General features: G+C 43.9%; 1 protein-coding gene across 2 annotated transcripts in view; it reads right to left on the bottom strand.

Annotated features, from left to right (window-relative positions):
* ERN1 (endoplasmic reticulum to nucleus signaling 1) overlaps positions 1-18,127 on the bottom strand; it is an 81,934-nt gene that overhangs the window by 56,585 nt on the left and 7,222 nt on the right. The window contains exon 1 of one of the 2 annotated variants that reach the window (XM_070560246.1): positions 15,538-16,321. The exons of the other annotated variant lie outside the window; for it this stretch is intronic. The gene's annotated coding sequence lies outside the window, so the exon portion shown is untranslated. Of the gene's footprint in view, positions 1-15,537; positions 16,322-18,127 lie in introns of those variants that run through there. 2 annotated transcript variants of the gene reach the window in all.

Genomic DNA, 18,127 nt, shown 5'->3' with positions numbered 1-18,127 from the left:
GAAACTGAGGTTGGAGACCCTAAGTTCCCATCAAGGGCACACGTCTAGACAACAGCTGAGTCAGGAATAGGATCAGGTTGCCTTATTCTATCTGAGCAGCAATCCTTCCTGCAGACAGACAGGCTTATGATCTAACATGACAAGGACAGGGATTCTGAAATAATCCACCAGCAGCCTCCACTGAAACAGAGGGAGAAAGGACACTCAGCTTTCTAACTGACTTCCTCCTCTCGGTTATATTTTACTTTCTAAAACCTGGTCATCTTGCAAGACTCCATGATAAAGAAGAATGCCAACACACCCACAAACGCTTACGAAATCTTAAAAGACAAATAATTAGGGGGAAATGTTTAAAGCAAAATAGGAAAACCAGCTCTCATAATATAAAGAGTTAATAACACACTAAGATTTCAAAAGAGACATGTTATAAAGGAAAATATGTGAAAAACATAACCCAAATTGTTCTTCATCTATAATCAAAATATAATTTAATTCAAAATGTACCTTTTATGCTTAATGAACTTAAAAACATTTTACAGAAAATAGCCAAAGGTAGCGAAATTCGCTTTCTCATCCATTGTTGGTAGCAATGAAAATTATGTTAGTGCCATCTTTCTGGAAAGCATAGAAGTACTCACATTTTTGATCCTGTAATTCTACTTCTATATCCTAAAGAAATAATTCCAGGTATGGGAAAAACTCTGTGTGCAATGATACTCATTACATCCCATTTATAAACACGAAAAACTGGAAAGATACAAACTTCCAATAATATCTAAATGGCTGAAACAAATTATGACACATACACTCAAGAGAATATTATGTAGTCACTGAAATAGCACTTGGAAAAATCTACAATACAGAAAAATGTTTATATATGTTATCATATTAAAATTATAGAATCCAAAATTTAATGTACACTGTGGTTATAATTATATTGGACATATTTCTTTTGCTCTCCCTGTCCTCCAGCTTTGCTAGGAACTATACCCTCATCCACATGGTTTCCATGGGAGCAGCTGGGTTTGTGTGTGCATTCGCATGTGCATAATGCACACATGTGCAGGCAATAGCTAGTAAGGATTCCCAGGACAACATCCTTTTGAGGTATGGGCCCATACAGCAATGCCACCTTGTAATGAGATTTTCTCTTCCTTTGTCACAATACTGCCCCGCAAATTAGCTGGTTACTATGGGTTTTGCATCAAAAACAGGCCAACTCAATTTGCTTATACTATGACAGTCTGAATTTTAGCATAAATGCTCTTTTTAAAATATAAGAGTATGGCTGGCTTTTAGCACTAAACATAAAACATTGGGAGGTTCCTTGTGCATGAGAGCCTGACTCCACAATACCTGGTCACTCTTGTAAGAGCCAGGGTGACATCTAGTTAATTCCTTAAAAGGGAAAGCCCAGTGGCTCTCTCCAGGGCAGCCTGAGGTGGCAGGACAAACACTCCAGTCCCTGCATTCCTTTTCCGTGGTGGAGACCCGCTGGCAGAGGGGGCGAAGCAGCTGCCAGAACCTCATTCATCTCATCTCTTACCTGTGCCTGGCCTGGAAGAGCATGCTCGTTCCGCCCTTTACTCTGCCCAGAGCAGGGCCGACTCACCTGGAATGGGGGAACCAAGAGCAGGCTTTATCACTGCCTGCTGATGCTGTTCTCTGTGTAAAACCTTAAGTCTGAGGAATAAGGGTCTGCTAAGTCTATCCTCTGATTCTACCTTTCAAACTAGGAACTTAGTCTCAGTACGACCCGACTAGAAAAACAGAAGCCTCAATGGTGGTGCCTGCCCAAGCCGGGAACCCAAAAACCATGTATACCAACTGTTTGGGGGATAGTTAAAATTCTTTTAGCCCAAAGGGTATATACATGGTGACAAGACTGACCTGGACCCGCTCACACCTGAACCGGAGGAGCACACACTGCCCAGAGCACCCTAGCCTGGAGAACAGTGGCCCTGTGACAGGATCACCGAGGGTGTAGCTAAAGGACACAGGGCTGTCTCCCATTGGGAAGAGGGGACTGGGCTTGCAGCTTGACACGGGATGGCTGGCTTCTGTCAGGTGGGGGCAGTTTGGAGACTGAATAAACGAAAAGGGAAGAAGTATGCACACCTAGGGCCAAGAGGTAGAAATCTCTGCTGCACTGCCCCCACCCATCAAAGTCAGCCCTGGAACAACCATTTTGTACACTAGGTCTTGGGATCACACAAGAATTGGGTTGAACTCTCTGGGGGACTGAAGCAGTAAAAAGCTAAACTTGGGAGAGTTCTGTGAATGCATTTTCCTCCATGTAGAAAAAGCTGGACAAGAGTAAGACAAAGAGAAGAAACACAGCTGAAAGATCGGGAGATCACGCCCCGGCTTCCACTGTTCCTCAGGCCTAGCCAAGTACCTGTCCTTGGGCTCAGAGGCACCCCAATCTTCACAATAAATTCTCTTTGCTTAAGCTTGTTGGAACTAGGTTTCCATCACTCACAACTGAAACAGTCCTGACACACACAAACACACACAGCTTTAAAAAAAAAATACATACAGAAAAAAAAGAGGAAGAAAATATTGCAAAATTGTAGCAATAGTTGTTTTCTCCCCTATTTTCCAAATGCTCTATAATATGATCATGTAGTCTGCAATGAATATTTCATAAAATAGAAAGGAGATGGAGACGTCAGCAGGTGGGAGAGAAGCTGGAAGTTAAAGGAGCTTCCCTGAGCTCCTAAGTTCCAGGTAAAGTTAGGACATTAGGCAACTCAACCACCTTCGATCATTAATATCCTCCAAACAAGGGGCAGAGGTCTCCCAGTAAGAGTGTGCATCCCAGAACAGAAGAGTTTTGGTGTTGTTATTAAAGCCTACAGTACAATTATAATGAACTATATACCCTCAAATATATCTTATCACAGTATTAGTCCTAAAAAGAGTTAATATTTACTACAAATTTCAGTGCTGCTTCACTACTAGTGTGGAAACAAAAGCCACCTGCCTTGTCTAAGCATCATGGAAACCACAGGAAGAGCAATTGTCTATGGTTGGTTGGTGAATTGAAATAAAACACTAATCACATAACCTAACATAGTCTTCTAAAAATCGCAAAAATACCAGGTTTGGCTAGATGTTGAATTTAGCAACTGAGAGTGCTGACGGTTAATCACAATGTCCACAGTGACGTCACAAACCCTGTCTCTTCTTTGAAGGCTCTTGACGGTTTCAAATTAGAATGCCTGGGGAACCACTCTGAACAGAGCTATTCTCTCATAAGCCAACCCAATATTACAGAATTTCTGGCTCCTTACCCTTGGCATTTTTCTTTTTTCCAGTGAGGAAGATTGGCCCTGAACTAATATATGTGCAAATCTTCCTCTATTTTGTATGTGGGACGCTGCCGCAGCATGGCTTGATGAGGGGTGTGTTGGTCCATGCCCAGGATCCAAACCAGTGAACCTAGGGCCACTGCAGCAGAGCACGCGAACTTAACCACTATGCCACTCGGCTGGTCACTACCCTGCCATTTTTTAAGGCATGCACATTCCTGCCTTCAGATATAATTGCTAAAACTAATTGAATCAAATAAGCTTTTAGATGCCTTTTGCAATAGTGAGCACAACTGAGAACTATCTGTACCTGAACTTCTAAAAACACTGCTGCACAATAATGAACTAGCATATCACCTTCACCCAGCCTTTTTAGTCATCAGTGCTCCATTTTGCTATGATGGATGAAATGGCAATAATAGTCCCATAATAGACACTAGTTTCCAGAGAGCCTGAAGATGGCAAGAAAATGCTGACTCTGCAGATCTACTTCAAGTTGACTCCCCGGAATCTGGCTCATTTTTCCCACTAGTGGGACATACTCTCCTAGCTTCAGTGGTGACTGCTAAGACACAATCACAGTAACACTGTAGAGGGTGAGAACAGTGGTGGTGAGTAATCTAGTCTAGCCTAAAACTAGACATCCATTAGCTAATGGGTCCTCATGGAATTCTGACAACATACGCCCTCTCACAAGAGGTGACCCCGAGAAAACAATTCTGGAAACGCCCAGCCTGAGGACTCTGAAGTCTGGCAATTCAGAGCAGGTGATGCTGGGGAAACGGCTACTGGTAAAACCAGCTCATTTTACTTAGGTTGATTCAGTGTTCAAACCATCCTCACTGCAGCCCTGCCCAGTCAGGACTTTAAGAGTCTCCCTCTCATGAAAACAAACGCAATTTTGGGGCTGGGTCCTCATGTTCAATCTTCTGGTTATAAAGTAAGGTTTCACGAGGTCCGGGATCTACGCCACTTCATAATGAGACACGCCACTCACTTTGCCTTTACTACAAAGACGTGGAAGCAACCACCAACTGCTTACACAGAGATGATTAAAAGGTAAGTTACCAACAATTCCATTCTCTAATATTCTAAACTCAGTTAATTGTTAGTTGTTCTTGCATTAATGAACTTAACTCCCTATATTTCAGGTAAGAAAAAAAATCTCTTCTGAAATAACTTTGCTTAGAAAAACTCCTCGGCAAAGAGGATGATGAACACAAGGGATAGGCATGTGTTTAAGCAGCACAAAAACAAATGAAACAGCCTTTAATAAAACCCCGCCAATTTCTCAACTAGTAGATGGGACTAGTCAGGCGAGGCGGCAGCTCACCAGGGCTGGAGGGGACAACCAGCAAGGCCTCGGGCCTCGGTTTCAGCTGCCACCTCTACCACAGCGGGGGCTGCTCATTTCCACTCACTCTGCCCCTCAAGAAAGAACAGCAGAGAAGCCCCCTGAAGGCTCCTCTGAGCTTCAGAACACAGGAACACTGCCCCTCACCAGGGTTTCAGAATACTGCATTTTCCAGAGAAACACAACTCTTAAATTTCAGACACTCATCTCAAGAAACAGTCCACAGGTTAACTGACTACCTAATAATAACAAGGGTCAGAAAGAAGGTTAATAAAAATAAGAGACTTTTCAACTCGAAGTCAGTGGGAAGGAGTGGTGCCATGCACACACTCGTCTCATTCCCAGTGTCCAAAGTGATCCACACGTGGTGAGTGTTGCAGTATCGGTTCCATTTACAAAACCGGCACATCCAGGCCCCACAAAAAGGGCACACACACAGAAGACCCCTGCTGTGAAGCAGAGAGCCGTGCACTTCTCAGGTGGCATGTAAATCGATCAAGTCTAACCCAATTGTACATCTCTAAAAGCTAAATTGATAAGGCAACACTGTAGTGCTAGTTTAGTAGGATAACTAAAAACAGTAAAGATACTTAAAATTAAAAAAAAATTTGATTAGGCAGATTATTATATTCTAATATTATAATAAATACTGTGATCTTTTGGAGTGGAGGTAGGAAGGGCAGAAGATTCACAGAAAAGATTCTTCTTTTAGGAGTGCCACACCAATTTCCAGGATTTGTTCAGAGGCTTTTTTTTTATTGAGGTCATAATAGTTTATAACATTGTGAAATCTCAGTTGTACATTATTATTTGGCAGTCACCATATAAATGTGCCCTTTCACCACTTGTGCCCACCCCCAAGCCTCCTTCCCCCTGGTACCCACTAAACTGTTCTCTTTGTCCATAAGTTTGATTCACAGAAAAGATTTTTCTTTTAGGAGTACCACACCGATTTCCAGGATCTGTTCAGAGGCTGTCTTTTGGTTTTGTTTTTTCTTACTAATTTTTCATCTATGTTCATTGGATTACTGTTATATTGCATAATCCTAACTTTAGTTTTATTTATTTAAGGTTAAGAAAACCATTCCTCCAAACCAAGAATACTTGTATAACTCTAGCAAGGACACTGGCATGTTTCCAATAGAGTATGATTACACAATAGAGCGTGTACCTAAATTCCTGGAACCTCCAACCTGCCATCAAAGACCAGTCTGCCTTTTGCAGTGCAGGGGCTCCTCCCCAGGGCTCAAATCCACTGCACGGCTGGCCACAGCAGTCAAGTGAAGGTAAAGTGACTTAGGAGTTCATTTTTGCTTGTTAATGACTACACATTATGGTATTACAGGTGAGGCTCAAAACAGGTATGCAAGTGAGGGAAGGATCACAGAAGAAAGATTTCTAGGGTATTTTGTTTTACTACTTAGGACACATGAAATCTTGAGAACAATTAAAGCTGCATGTCACCAAGTGTAGAATAATACATTTCAAATGGATTAGAATGTGCTAAGGAATCAGAACTTATAATTATTAACCTCAGCAATAATACTGGGAGGTGAGAAGAGCATTCTCTGCGGGCAATGTACCAATGCCAAAGGACCTAAAAGGGGAGGAAAGACAAGACTGCATGTGTGCACGTGTGGATGCAGTGAGGGAAGTGGTGTCTGATGGGTAAGAAAATAGAGGTGAGGGGTAATGGCAAACAGACGGGATTATTCTGCTGACTATAACTAGCCGAAAGCCACAGATGCAGGAGCTGATTTTCTTTTTTTAAGATTGGCACCTGAGCTAACATCTATTGCCAATCTTTTTTTTTTTTCTTTTCTTCTTCTCCCCAAAGCCCCCCAGTACATAGTTGTATATTCTAGTTGTAGGTCCTTCTGGTTGTGCTATGTGGGACGCCACCTCAGCACGGCCTGATGAGCGGTGCTAGGTCTACACCCAGGACCCAAACTGGTGAAATCCTGGGCCGCCGAAGCAGAGTACAAGAACTTAACCACTTGCCCACCAGGCCGGCCCCTGGATGAGCTGATTTTAAGAGCTATCGGTAAGACACTTTCTGGCCCGCCATTGGGACAGCAGTCCCATAGGGCACCACACACACGCAGAAGCACCTCAAGTCAACCTGTGCAGTAATATGTCAATTCAGCAGGAAGTGCCTCAGAATAGTATTTTGTAACGTAGTCCCTTGGCAAGCACTAAATGATATTCAAAAGAAGGACATCTGTGTCTACAATTCTGCTACTTGCAGCAGCATTATCTACTTCAGACTATAAACTCCAACAAAGCCTGGCTATTTGCAATTCTGGTTGCTTTACAGAAGTACCCAGCAGAGTACTGTCATTCTAATGCCATTTGATCACATGAAAGAAGACCGTGCCCCATGATGGCCAAAAAACCATCAAGAATTCACCAAAGCAGCCTAAGACTGAAATCAGCGCCCAGTAAATGCCAGCACACCCCCACTACATACAGATCTCTTGGTGACAAATAAAGCCCACGTGAGTATCAGCCTCATACCAATCAGGAGAGTGGGCTAACCCAGCCGCTCCCACAGGCCTCCCTCTGAAGGCATCTTACGTTAAGGCCGGATGAGACAGATCCAACCCTGCTCCCCAGGCCCCAGCTCATCTACACATCTGATCCAACAGGAAAGTTCTCCTCTCCAAACATAGAGACTCCTAGACAGCCATCTGGGTAGCGACACAAAACTCACAGTGTTTAGTCTCCTGTCTAGTGAATTGGGACAAAGATTAAGAACAGGTTTAAAACACTGGTGATATTAGACATTTTTTGTTTAATTGTGCCTATGTTTTAATGATTTCAGTCTACTACAGAATCATTCCAAATCCTGTTATACTTCGTTTACCTGTGTGTAGGTCAGCAATAATCCATCAACCATATAGTTCCTGCTACCCAGCCTATCAGCTGGTTACAAAGGTAACCATGACATTTGCTTTGGATGGGAGTCAGGTGTCTGGCTGGGATGCAGCAAAGGGCAAGGCCTAACTGAAGAGCTCTGTGTGGTTTCCAAACTAAGCAACTGAGAGAATTAAACTAGAATTTGTGGCAATTCTGGCGTGATGTAATTAACCACCACCCAAGACAGTTACAATTCTTCAGTTTAGGCCACCCATTTAATGGATCTGATAAAAGGTTCCTCATAAAACCACTTTATTCGTGGGTGCAAAGGTATGCTAATTTCACAACAGGTGAATATATTCCCTCCCCCACCAACTGGTTTAGGGGCCCCAGGCTAAGTGTCTAAGTTCAAGCAGCTGGCAGTTCCATTTGTCTTCATGGTCCCCCTGCCTTCAACTTATATTGACACCATGGGGGAGGAAACACATTTGGGCATGAAACCCTTTACTACACCATGGTCAAGGAAACAAGCCCTTGGTCTTAGGTGGTAGCCAATCTCTAAGGTCCCTAAGCATTTTATAGATATGACAACTAAAACTGAAGCTTTCACAATCACTTAGTGATTGAGATTTAGAATGCAGGTACTGCCACTATTATTTTGTTGTCTTCATTAAAGGGAAACAGCAGCAATTTAGATCTTGTAAAACTGGAGAAACGTATTAGGCTCACTTTCCTTAATGGAGCAGCATCAAAAACAAACTAAACTAATAAAGGTCTGACTTAGACTGTAAATTCTTAAGGGGACTACCAGCCTTAGGTAAAGCGAGATTTGATCCATTTGAGTATGTATACTCATCTGCAGCTAAACCTATTAGGAAGTCCTCATAGGAAAACACCAAGAAAAAAAAAGACAACGAGACACCAAATTTTCAAGCCTGATAATAGCAACTATCTGCTGTCAATTTTGCTACTTGGTTAGCAATTTCTTTTGGGGGGAAGGGAACAGAAGGGGTCAAGCAGAAAGCGGATAAATGCTCTAGTTAAATAAAAATTATCTACAAACAACTATATTTATGACATAATTGCCACCTACGCTTGCCAGACGTTGCCAAGCTTTAACGAAATCTAGTAGAGATACCCGACCAGACTGACTTCCCTTCATCAGAATCCCCATTGTCTGAAGTACGTATGAGGATTATCCGGTTCTCTACTGGCTCCTTCCTCCACAATACCATCCTCCCCTCTCCAATTAGCTGGATAGTCGTTCAAGTCCATGAGGCTCCCGTACAACACAGATCAAACAGTAGGTTTGATCTGGGACATGTAATTTTAGAGATGAAAAGAGGTAAAGAGATCACCTTATCCCACTCTCTCATTTCACAGGAGAGGAAGTCAAGGCCCAGAGAGGTGAAGTGACTTGCCCAAGGCACCACAGACAGTTAACCATAGACACAGGACTGGAGGCAAGGTCTCCGCCTCCCCGTCTGGTCCTTTGCCCACTACACCACACTATAATTTCACTACTTTAAATCATGGTTCTCTGAGAACTATGAGCTTAAATTAACTTCAGGCCTGCAGCTCCCCTCTGAGTCCTTCTGGGGCAGATGAAGATCAGGACTCTGCTCTGATATGGGGGTAGGGTCTCTTGGATGAGAGCAAAATGTAGTTTGTAGATTCTACATAGACACCCAATAAACCAAAAGACACTGCAAATTATACAGGGTGGGGGCTTTAAAAAATGTTCTGAATAAAAATTCCTGAGATCCCACTGTAGATCTAAGTGGGTGGGAAGAGCATCACGAAGAGTCAAAGGTCATACCCTTAGCCACCATAAAAGAATTACTGCAAGACACTTTTACCCAGCCCAGTCCTAATGGTTTTAAAAAAATGCATGGTGATTATGATGATGATGACGATGATGATAATACAGTAGCCACTGCCAATTCCTCTGACGAAGCGAGTCATTCTTTTCATGCCAGTGCTGAGGAAACGCACATTGCTGATTAGCACATGATAACTCCTTTGAACAGCAAGAACCATTTTAATGACCAAACATACACTGATGAGCCTCACGCAGGAAGCCATGACTGCTTCACTTAGTAGGAATAAGATGCTAACAAAAAAGGAAGGAAACACAGATCTGAATATTGACTTTTCCACATGAAAAAAAATCTTATGCCACCAGATTTCCATAATTTCAGTATAGGTTTCTATTTCCTAGGCACGTCTGAGAGGCAAATGTAAACATCTCTATGCAATTCTCACACATTTAGACAGAGATAGGAAAGCAGAAGAAACTGCTTGGAAGACTGTATTGGCACAACCAAATCTACAGAGTGGTGGTGCAAAAACTGAGGATGGAGAAAGAAGAGCAAAGCAAGAGGACTGGCCAAGATCAAACACCGCTGCTTCCTCCAGCTTATCAAGTGGTAGACACGAAACAGAAGCAAAAAAGAATTACCTGCAAGGAGATATCAAGCCTTTGGGTTCAAGGCAGAAGCCCTTCCAGATACCAAGAACAGAACTCCCTCCCGAGAAAGGAGAAATGGCTGTCCAAGGTAGGGATGGGAGAGGGGACACGATTTTATAGGGCATTCTCTGCTGTCAACAGGCTCCATCCCTCTTCCTAAGTCACCGTCCTGGTCAGGCTTTTGCCTCATCTGGAGGTCATCCAACCTAATTGCCAATTTCTCCAGTTCAGAACAATAGCTTACAGGGGCATCTGAATTGTGGAGCAAAGCTTCCATATCAGCTTTTTCTTATGAAAACTGAGAAACAGCAACATCTCTTTAAATGCTAGGAAAGCAAAACAAATACTAAGAATTTCAAAGATAAGAGTTACGTAAATATTAAGGAAGATCTTTTTTTTTTTTTTAAAGATTGGTGCCTGAGCTAACATCTGTTGCCAATCTTTTTTTTCTTCTTCTTCTTCTCCCCAAAGTCCCCCAGTGCATAGTTTATATTCTAGTTGTGAGTGTTTCTGGTTGTGCTATGAGGGACGCTGCCTCAGCGTGGCTTGATGAGGGGTGCCATGTCTATGCTCAGGATCCGAAGCAGAGTGCATGAACTCAACCACTTGGCCACAGGGCCAGCCCCAAGGAAGATCAATTTATTAAAGAAATTGGTGCTAGCCAAAGATATCATGAGAAAGTAAACAAAACTCAAAAACCTGATTATCCACTCTGTCTCAAACCTCAATTACTCTCCATTTCTTACCCTCATGGGCAGACAGCAATAATAAAATAGCTGGTGCTGACGATCTGGAATAATTGAGAAAAGGTTAAAATATGTTTAGTTTGTGGTGCTTAAGAAGGAAGAAGAGAGGGGCTGGCCCCGTGGCTGAGTGGTTAAGCTCGCACGCTCCGCTGCAGGCGGCCCAGTGTTTCTTTGGTTCGAAACCTGGGCGCGGACATGACACTGCTCATCAAACCACGCTGAGGCAGCGTCCCACATGCCACAACTAGAAGGACCCACAACGAAGAATATACAACTATGTACTGGGGGGCTTTGGGGAGAAAAAGGAAAAAAATAAAATCTTTATGAAAAAAAAAAGAAGGAGGAAGAGTATAACTGCTAAAAAGATTTTCACCAAATGGGACTACATTTTAAGTTCTAGGATTGTGTTTGAATTACCAGGAAACTCACTTATGTAGTACCCCTCATTTTCTGATGATGCTGAACAATTCAACAAATATTTGTTAAGCCTCAATGTAGTGCCTGGGCAGTACAAAGTGGCTGTTAGAAGGACAGACTCTGGAGCCAGACCCCCTGGGCAGTCACTTACCTCTGTGTGCCTTGGTTTTCTCACGTGTAAAATGGGGGAATAATAATAATACCTACTTCAAAGGGTTGTTGGGAGATTGAAATGAGTTAATACATGTAAAGCTCTTAGAACAGTGTCTAGTACAGTGAGCACCGTGTGTCAGTTATTACGATGATTAATCAAGAACTATGTAAGACACTACAATCTAATCACAATAGAGATCTAATTTCTGCCCTTGAGGGGCTTACAGTCTAGTAAGGGACCATAGTAGTTAAATAATCACACAACAGAATGACAAACTGCAGTAAGTGCTATGAAAGAGACATACAGGGAACCATGAGAGCATAACAGGAGAAGCCAATCTGGTCTTATTTTGGGAGGTGAGAGATCACAACATCAAAAGTTTTCCTGAAGGAGTGACATTTGAGTTAGGATCTATAAGAAGGGGGAAAAGAAGGGAAGAACTTTCTAGGCACAGATAACAGTCTGTGCAAAGGCCTTGAGGCTGAAAATAATTTACTGTGTTTGAGGACCTAGGGGGCCAGTACTGCTGGAGAGATATGTAGAGGAGCGAATGAAGAAGCAGGCAGAAGGCCAACTGTGTGCTCATACAGAGTGGGCCACAAAAAGCAGAATCTTCTTTACATGTCTGATCTGTTACCTATGCAGCCTGTAGGAAGAACAGAAAGGCGTGCACTGTTCATATCGGTGTAAAGCAAATCTGGAGGGAAAAAAACACTCCCCTAAGGTGAAGTGTTTGGTCTACCAAACACAACCTGTGTTCACACCCTAGGTGAGTCTTCTCTGGTGTTTTAATTTATCCCAATGTTAGACTAATGTTGCTTAGCTGGTTTACAGCCGAGTATGAGCATAACACACCAAGACTTCACGGGAGAGTTTACTAAGGCTGTTTTTGTCATGAAATGTGGCCTACAGAACAAATTCCAACGCAAGCTCTCTTGCCTTCTGAGACCCCTCATCTGAGGGACTTGTCTGGGCAGCCACCGTGCACGGGATCAGAAGGCTCCTCGGAAAGCCGGAGGAGTGAAACGTGCCCCCTCCTCTCTTTCACTCTCCCGGGCGCTCCATCTCCCCAGTACCTGCAGTCGGGTCCAGGGCTATTGCTGCTACAGCAGGAAGAACGCCGGGGGGAACTAACCTCATGGAACAAGGTAAGTCACCAGATCACGATCTCAACGCTCAAGAAGGTTGGCAAGGATATGAAGGATTTATCAATCTCTTCCAGGCACTCCCTGTTTCACACTTCTTCCTGTTGGCCGGCTCACCTAGTCCAACTTACTTGCTAGTTCACTTATTTCAACCCCACCCTCAGGCTGGCCTCTCTTTTTTATCCTACAGATATACAGAAAGAAGGGTCCTGTTTTGAATAAGGCACTGGAGCCCCAAGTTCTATAAAACTCCTGCCCTCAAGGAGTTCACCACCTAAACAGCGTAATACAAGGGAAAAGACAGCAGGTTCCATGCCTGGGCCTCCTGAAAGCTGACCTGGCAGCGTGCCCAGGCCCTGCCCAGAGCAGATCCCTCAGATTCTGAGCCCACACTTCCCTGCCCAGTCTGCCTTCTCACTCCTTTACCTATCCTGTGTTCACATAACTCCAAAGCCTGTTAATCATCCTCTCAAAACTCCAAGTTACAAAAACCCAAAGTTCCTCAGGTACCCCCACAAGCCTGGCACATGCTCAACAGATGTTTTTTGAGTGAATGAAGCTCAAGAAAATGAAATGGTGCACAGGGATATGTGTTCTGGTTCAGGCTGTGGGCAAATAATTAAATTTCTCTGGGGATCAGTTTCCAGTTCTGTAAAGTAATAAGACTGGGATGGAGGATGCCTTTTAGCTCAGAAGTACAAAGACCCATGACTTACCAGGTCCTCATCTCTCCTCAGGCTTTACTGTGGATTCTTCCAGTCCTACCAATCAAAACATGCCCAAAACCCACCAAGAATTTGAGAGAGTCTAGAGGTCTTCATGCCTTTGAACAGAGTCATCCCCGATCCTGGTCTTTCAACATCCCGGTATCTCCACTTATCTTGAAATATTGCAACACTGGAAATTAGTAATAATCTGATTCATTTTAAGGTTCAGGGTGGGGAAAAGAAATACCATAGGAATCAACTAATGTTACATGAGAGGAGGTGGGTGACTCGCAAGTATACACATATGCTATAGACTCTAAACCCAACCATCTCCTAAACCGAAAGGGAGATCTCTATTCTTCTCCAAACCACAAATCAGATAAGGGACTGAACTTTACCCAGGCACCGAAAGCCCCAGAGATTTCTAAGTACTGAACCATCAGATCAAGATGACTTCAGGTTGGTTTTAGAAGCAACTGTGGTTTGGTTCCGTCAGTTGAGTACCAAAACTACAGATAAACTTGTTCTTAATCTCTCTGTATAAAGGAAACCGTTTTCTTCTTTCTAAAAGCAGACCACAACAAGTAGAAAATGAACCCTAACAGACGATAGGATGAGGTCACTGGATTGTTCAGAGAAAAATGACGTCTTAGAGGTCAGAGATTCCCCGAACCTGGCTTTACCTCTTTCCTGCAGTTTTTGAATTTATCTAAGGAGATCCTATAAATACTTCTACAATGGAGAAAACTATTTAATTTTGTTTGTAAATATATATACAGCACATGTGTATTTGGGAGCAGAACTATCACAAAAATCAAAGAACTGCTGGCCCTGTCCCCTGAGTCGTGGGGGTTTCTGATGTTTCACTGGCAGGATTTTAAACTTTCTCTTGTTATGTTATCATCAAAAACTGACAACAGTTAAACTCAATACCTCACATTTGCTCAGGATTTTCAAACACACGTGAGCTGTCACCACCAGTCCTCCAGAAGATTAGACGAGACACAAATTGCAGGGCAGATCTGTATATGAATCCCAAGGCTCAGTGCGGCAAGGCCACTCGGAGGGGCTCTAGTCTAGGAGAGCACGATGGTCAGGGGAGGCCCCACACTTCAGCTGGGCCCCAGCGGACAGGCGAGTGACACCTGATAAAACCACAGCCCATTGCTGTGGCAAATTCCAGGCCCCCATCTCCCGTGCCCTGCTCTACCTTTTCTTTCTTTCCACGGAACCTTATCACCCTCTCACATTCTATATATTTATGCATTTATCATGTTACTGTTTCTGGTCTGTCTCTGCCAAGTAGATGTACGTTTCATGAGGGCAGAAGTCTTTGATCTGTTCATTAACGTGTCCCAAGTACCTTGAACAGTGCTTGGCATATGATATGTACCCAATAAAACTGGTGAATGAACGAATGGATGAACAGATGGAATCTCCAACACACAGGAACGAGGAAGCTGGGAGGCTCAAAGCAAAGCAGCGGCCCCGTCTTCATCCCCTCAGGTGAGTGTGGACGTGAAGCTGTACAGCTGGGTGTCTGGTCCCTTTAACCTAAATGGTATTCCTCATTTGGGAAGACGTTTAGAAACAGGCCCACTGAAGAGATTTTATAGTTGTGTGGCCCTGTTTTATGGATGGGGAAACAACTCATTTGTCCAAAGTCTCCCAGCCAGCTAGTACCAAACCCCTCATCTCCCAACTGCCACCCACTGCAAGAACCCGTTTGTATCATATGGGTCAAAACACGGATGAAAACAAAAGACCAAAAGACTGAGACTATAAACAACATTTCAAAACAGCTAAAACGACAAACCATGCCTCCTGTCTCCTTGAGGAGTGCAGAGCTGGAGCTGCCATTGGAGATGTCCCTTCAACATGAAGTTCGGTCAGGAAGCACAGTCCTGGTCCCGCGTTTCCCACCTCTGCTAGGCCAGGTGCCCAGCCCTGTTCAGAGGCTGTCTTCAAAGAGTGACCTCCCAATTCTACTGACATTTGTCAACACTGGTCCAGCCCAGTCAATGTGACACTCAGAAGTGAGTTTCCTCTTGTTTCTAACCAAGCTATTAGTGTTCTCTGAGTAGCAAGTGAAGTCAGTCCTGTCACTGAGACAGCTGACTGGCCCTCTCCTGCAGTCGGCAGTCAGGCCTTTAAACTGTGCACCTGCTGCAGAAACCCTTCAGGCTGTGAGGCTGACGCCTATCCAGATGACAGGGAGGCGAGTGTCACAAATCCATGTGCACTCTCCGAGGATTTGCCTCCAACACACGCATCCTCACCTCACAGGAACGTTCCTTTTGTTTATATGCTTCATTCTTATACTTTAACCATCAGGCTTACTCCTTCCACAAACTTCTTCCATCCCACTCACCTTAGCTACTTCACTCTGGCTACAGAAGGCTCTTTTGAAACTCGGAGGATGATTGTATGCGCCAGGGTCCTGTGAAGGAACCTGGACAACAGCACTGCTTCGATTCCTTTGGTCTCTTCATACACGGAGAAGGCAAAAGTACTAAGTAAGCCTAAGTGTAACTTTAAATAATTCTAAACATCTTAGAATTCATTAACTAAGTGTATTTGAATATAAGGCCAGTTATCAGTTAAAGCTGTTTTTTAAAAAAGCAATTTCAGTAGTTAGTACGCAAAGAAAAAATATCCATCTGTCTGGAATTACTTGCTCTTTAAAAGTTGGGTAATATAGCCTGTGAGAAAAAACATAACGCTAGTTCTGCCGCTAACTAGCAGGCTGTATCAATCCTCACTTCTCTACAAAAGGAGCCAAAAGCTGCCTCTGGTCTGGCCTGGCACTTTGTGATATTACAGGGCCCAGGCAGACACATGTGCTCTGTCCAGGATTAAGGCACAGGAATTACATGTGGCCTCATGGCTGCACATAAGAGTCACCTGGGGCTTAAAAAAAATTTTTTTTTAAAGAAAGGACGCCAGCCTCCACGCCTACAGATTCTGATATCATTCACCTGGGGTGGGGCCTGGGCACAGAGTTTTTAAAAAGCTCCCGAGGTGACTCCAGGTAACTAACTCAGCCAGAGCTGAAAAGCACTGCGTCAAGTCACACACGCCCAGCTGCAGCTGTGGCCCTCTGCACAGATGTTTCTTTCACTCCCAGAGGCCCCTCAGCAGTCACAGGCCATTTGCTGTAAGAGAAGAGAGATCTGATTCAGTTTGGTCAACAAACTTCTCCGACCCACCTGGAAATCAATGACAATTCAGGTTCTGGGGATTTGACGGCACTCTTTGTTCCTAAAATGTATGAAAAAATTCAGTTTCCATGCCAAAATGCCTGTATCCTAGACAAACAATTATTCCCTAATCTGAAATAGAGGGGGGAAATAATCCACTAGAGAAAAGGGTGGTTTTGAATTATAAGTATAAATTAGCCTACTAACTAGGGAGATCATGTTGAACACATGGAGGACAACCCTGGATCAAGGTTCATTTCTTAATAGTGAAACATCATGCTGAGTGAAAAATGAAACTGACTTGGAATAATCACAAACCATTTATCTCCTGGGGTTTGGCAATAGAAAAATTATTCTCATTATTGATATGAGGAGCCCATCCAGAGGGCAGCACACACTATGGGTCATGTCCACCCAAGCAAGTGCCCTGGAAGCCCCTCTCGTTCTGTAGAAAGAAACACTACTGATGAGATCCCATTAAAGAATACAGATTACAGCTAAAGCAATATCTTTCTCTCCCTCAAAAATCCACAATCCACTTGCCTGATGATAAAACAGCTCCTTGTTTTATTGGTCTTAAAGAGCCTCAAAGAGGAATTCAATTATTTGCTGAGTGCCCAGTGCAGTGGGTAGCATGCTAAACGCCACAGAGAATACAGATAAGCAGGACAGGGTCCCTGCCCTCTAGGACAAACCAGTAAGAGAAGTGCAACACTCGCCACCCAGGGCATCTTCCTGGCCCCTTCTCTCTCCCTCATTACACTCTTCTGAGACCCACCTAAGCTAACCTGAGTCCCTCCATTGTGGTCCAAGGGCCAAGGCTACTCTCTCTCCTGACATCACAGACCCAGTTCCTGGTGCCAGAACTGCTTGGGAGGTGGGGGCTAGCAGGCATCTGCAAAGGAAAAGTCCCCGGGCCCAGCCTAATAATTAGTGAGTTCCATCTTTTCAGGATTCCTTGCTAGAGGTTGTGACTGCACTATGGAAGAGCAACTTTGGTTAAGGCCTTCTAAGATACGAACTTTCAGTTTTGCTATTTCAGAAACATCTCTGGGTGAGATCTTACTGACAAACATGCACCTGCTTGGATATTATTAGACTTCAAGCAAAGAAACGAGCTTAAACTGTGAATTAGGTTTAAGGGCCTCAATCTCCGCTCTCCGTGATCGCTGGCTCCAGAGTTGAAAACGGTCAATCTCCCTGATGAAGATTCTCAGGGGAAGGCAGCGTTTCCAACTCAAAGCTGCATCTTCTACTACTGAAACAAAGGGTAAGAGGCCACGACCCTCACAAGAGGAACAAGAGACAAGAGCACGATCTGAGCATTTTCCTGAAGCTTACAAGGAAATCTACTTTCTTCTCTTCCCGGTCCTTCTCTAGGTCCCGTCCCTCATTACAACATGGCTTGGTCACCTCCTCACGGTGTGACTTGGGTAGCTGGACTGATTTGTTCTAACAAATGCACCAGAATATAAGCACCGCAGGGGCTGCTCTTCAAAGTGAAGCAGGAGGATTAGGTTCAAGGTTCAGTTCCACCACTGACGCATGACCTTGAACAGGTCACCAGCCCTCTCTGGCCTCAGCTTCCTCAACTGCCTGCTCTGGGGAACAGGACAAGGCATGAGTATTCAACTCGGGAAGGGAACATGATGCCTGAGAGGGTGGATATGCCACAAACACCACCCTCCAAGATTCTACTGTGCTCCCACTGCTCCTGACGGACGCGCATGCCATTCCTTATCGGGGGGAGAATGCCGAGAC

The sequence above is a fragment of the Equus przewalskii genome, chromosome 10, assembly GCF_037783145.1.
Source record: "Equus przewalskii isolate Varuska chromosome 10, EquPr2, whole genome shotgun sequence".
In the NCBI taxonomy this organism is placed as follows: domain Eukaryota; kingdom Metazoa; phylum Chordata; class Mammalia; order Perissodactyla; family Equidae; genus Equus; species Equus przewalskii.
The sequence above is the reverse complement of the archived record's forward strand: the minus strand, read 5'-3'. Positions and strand labels throughout refer to the sequence as shown.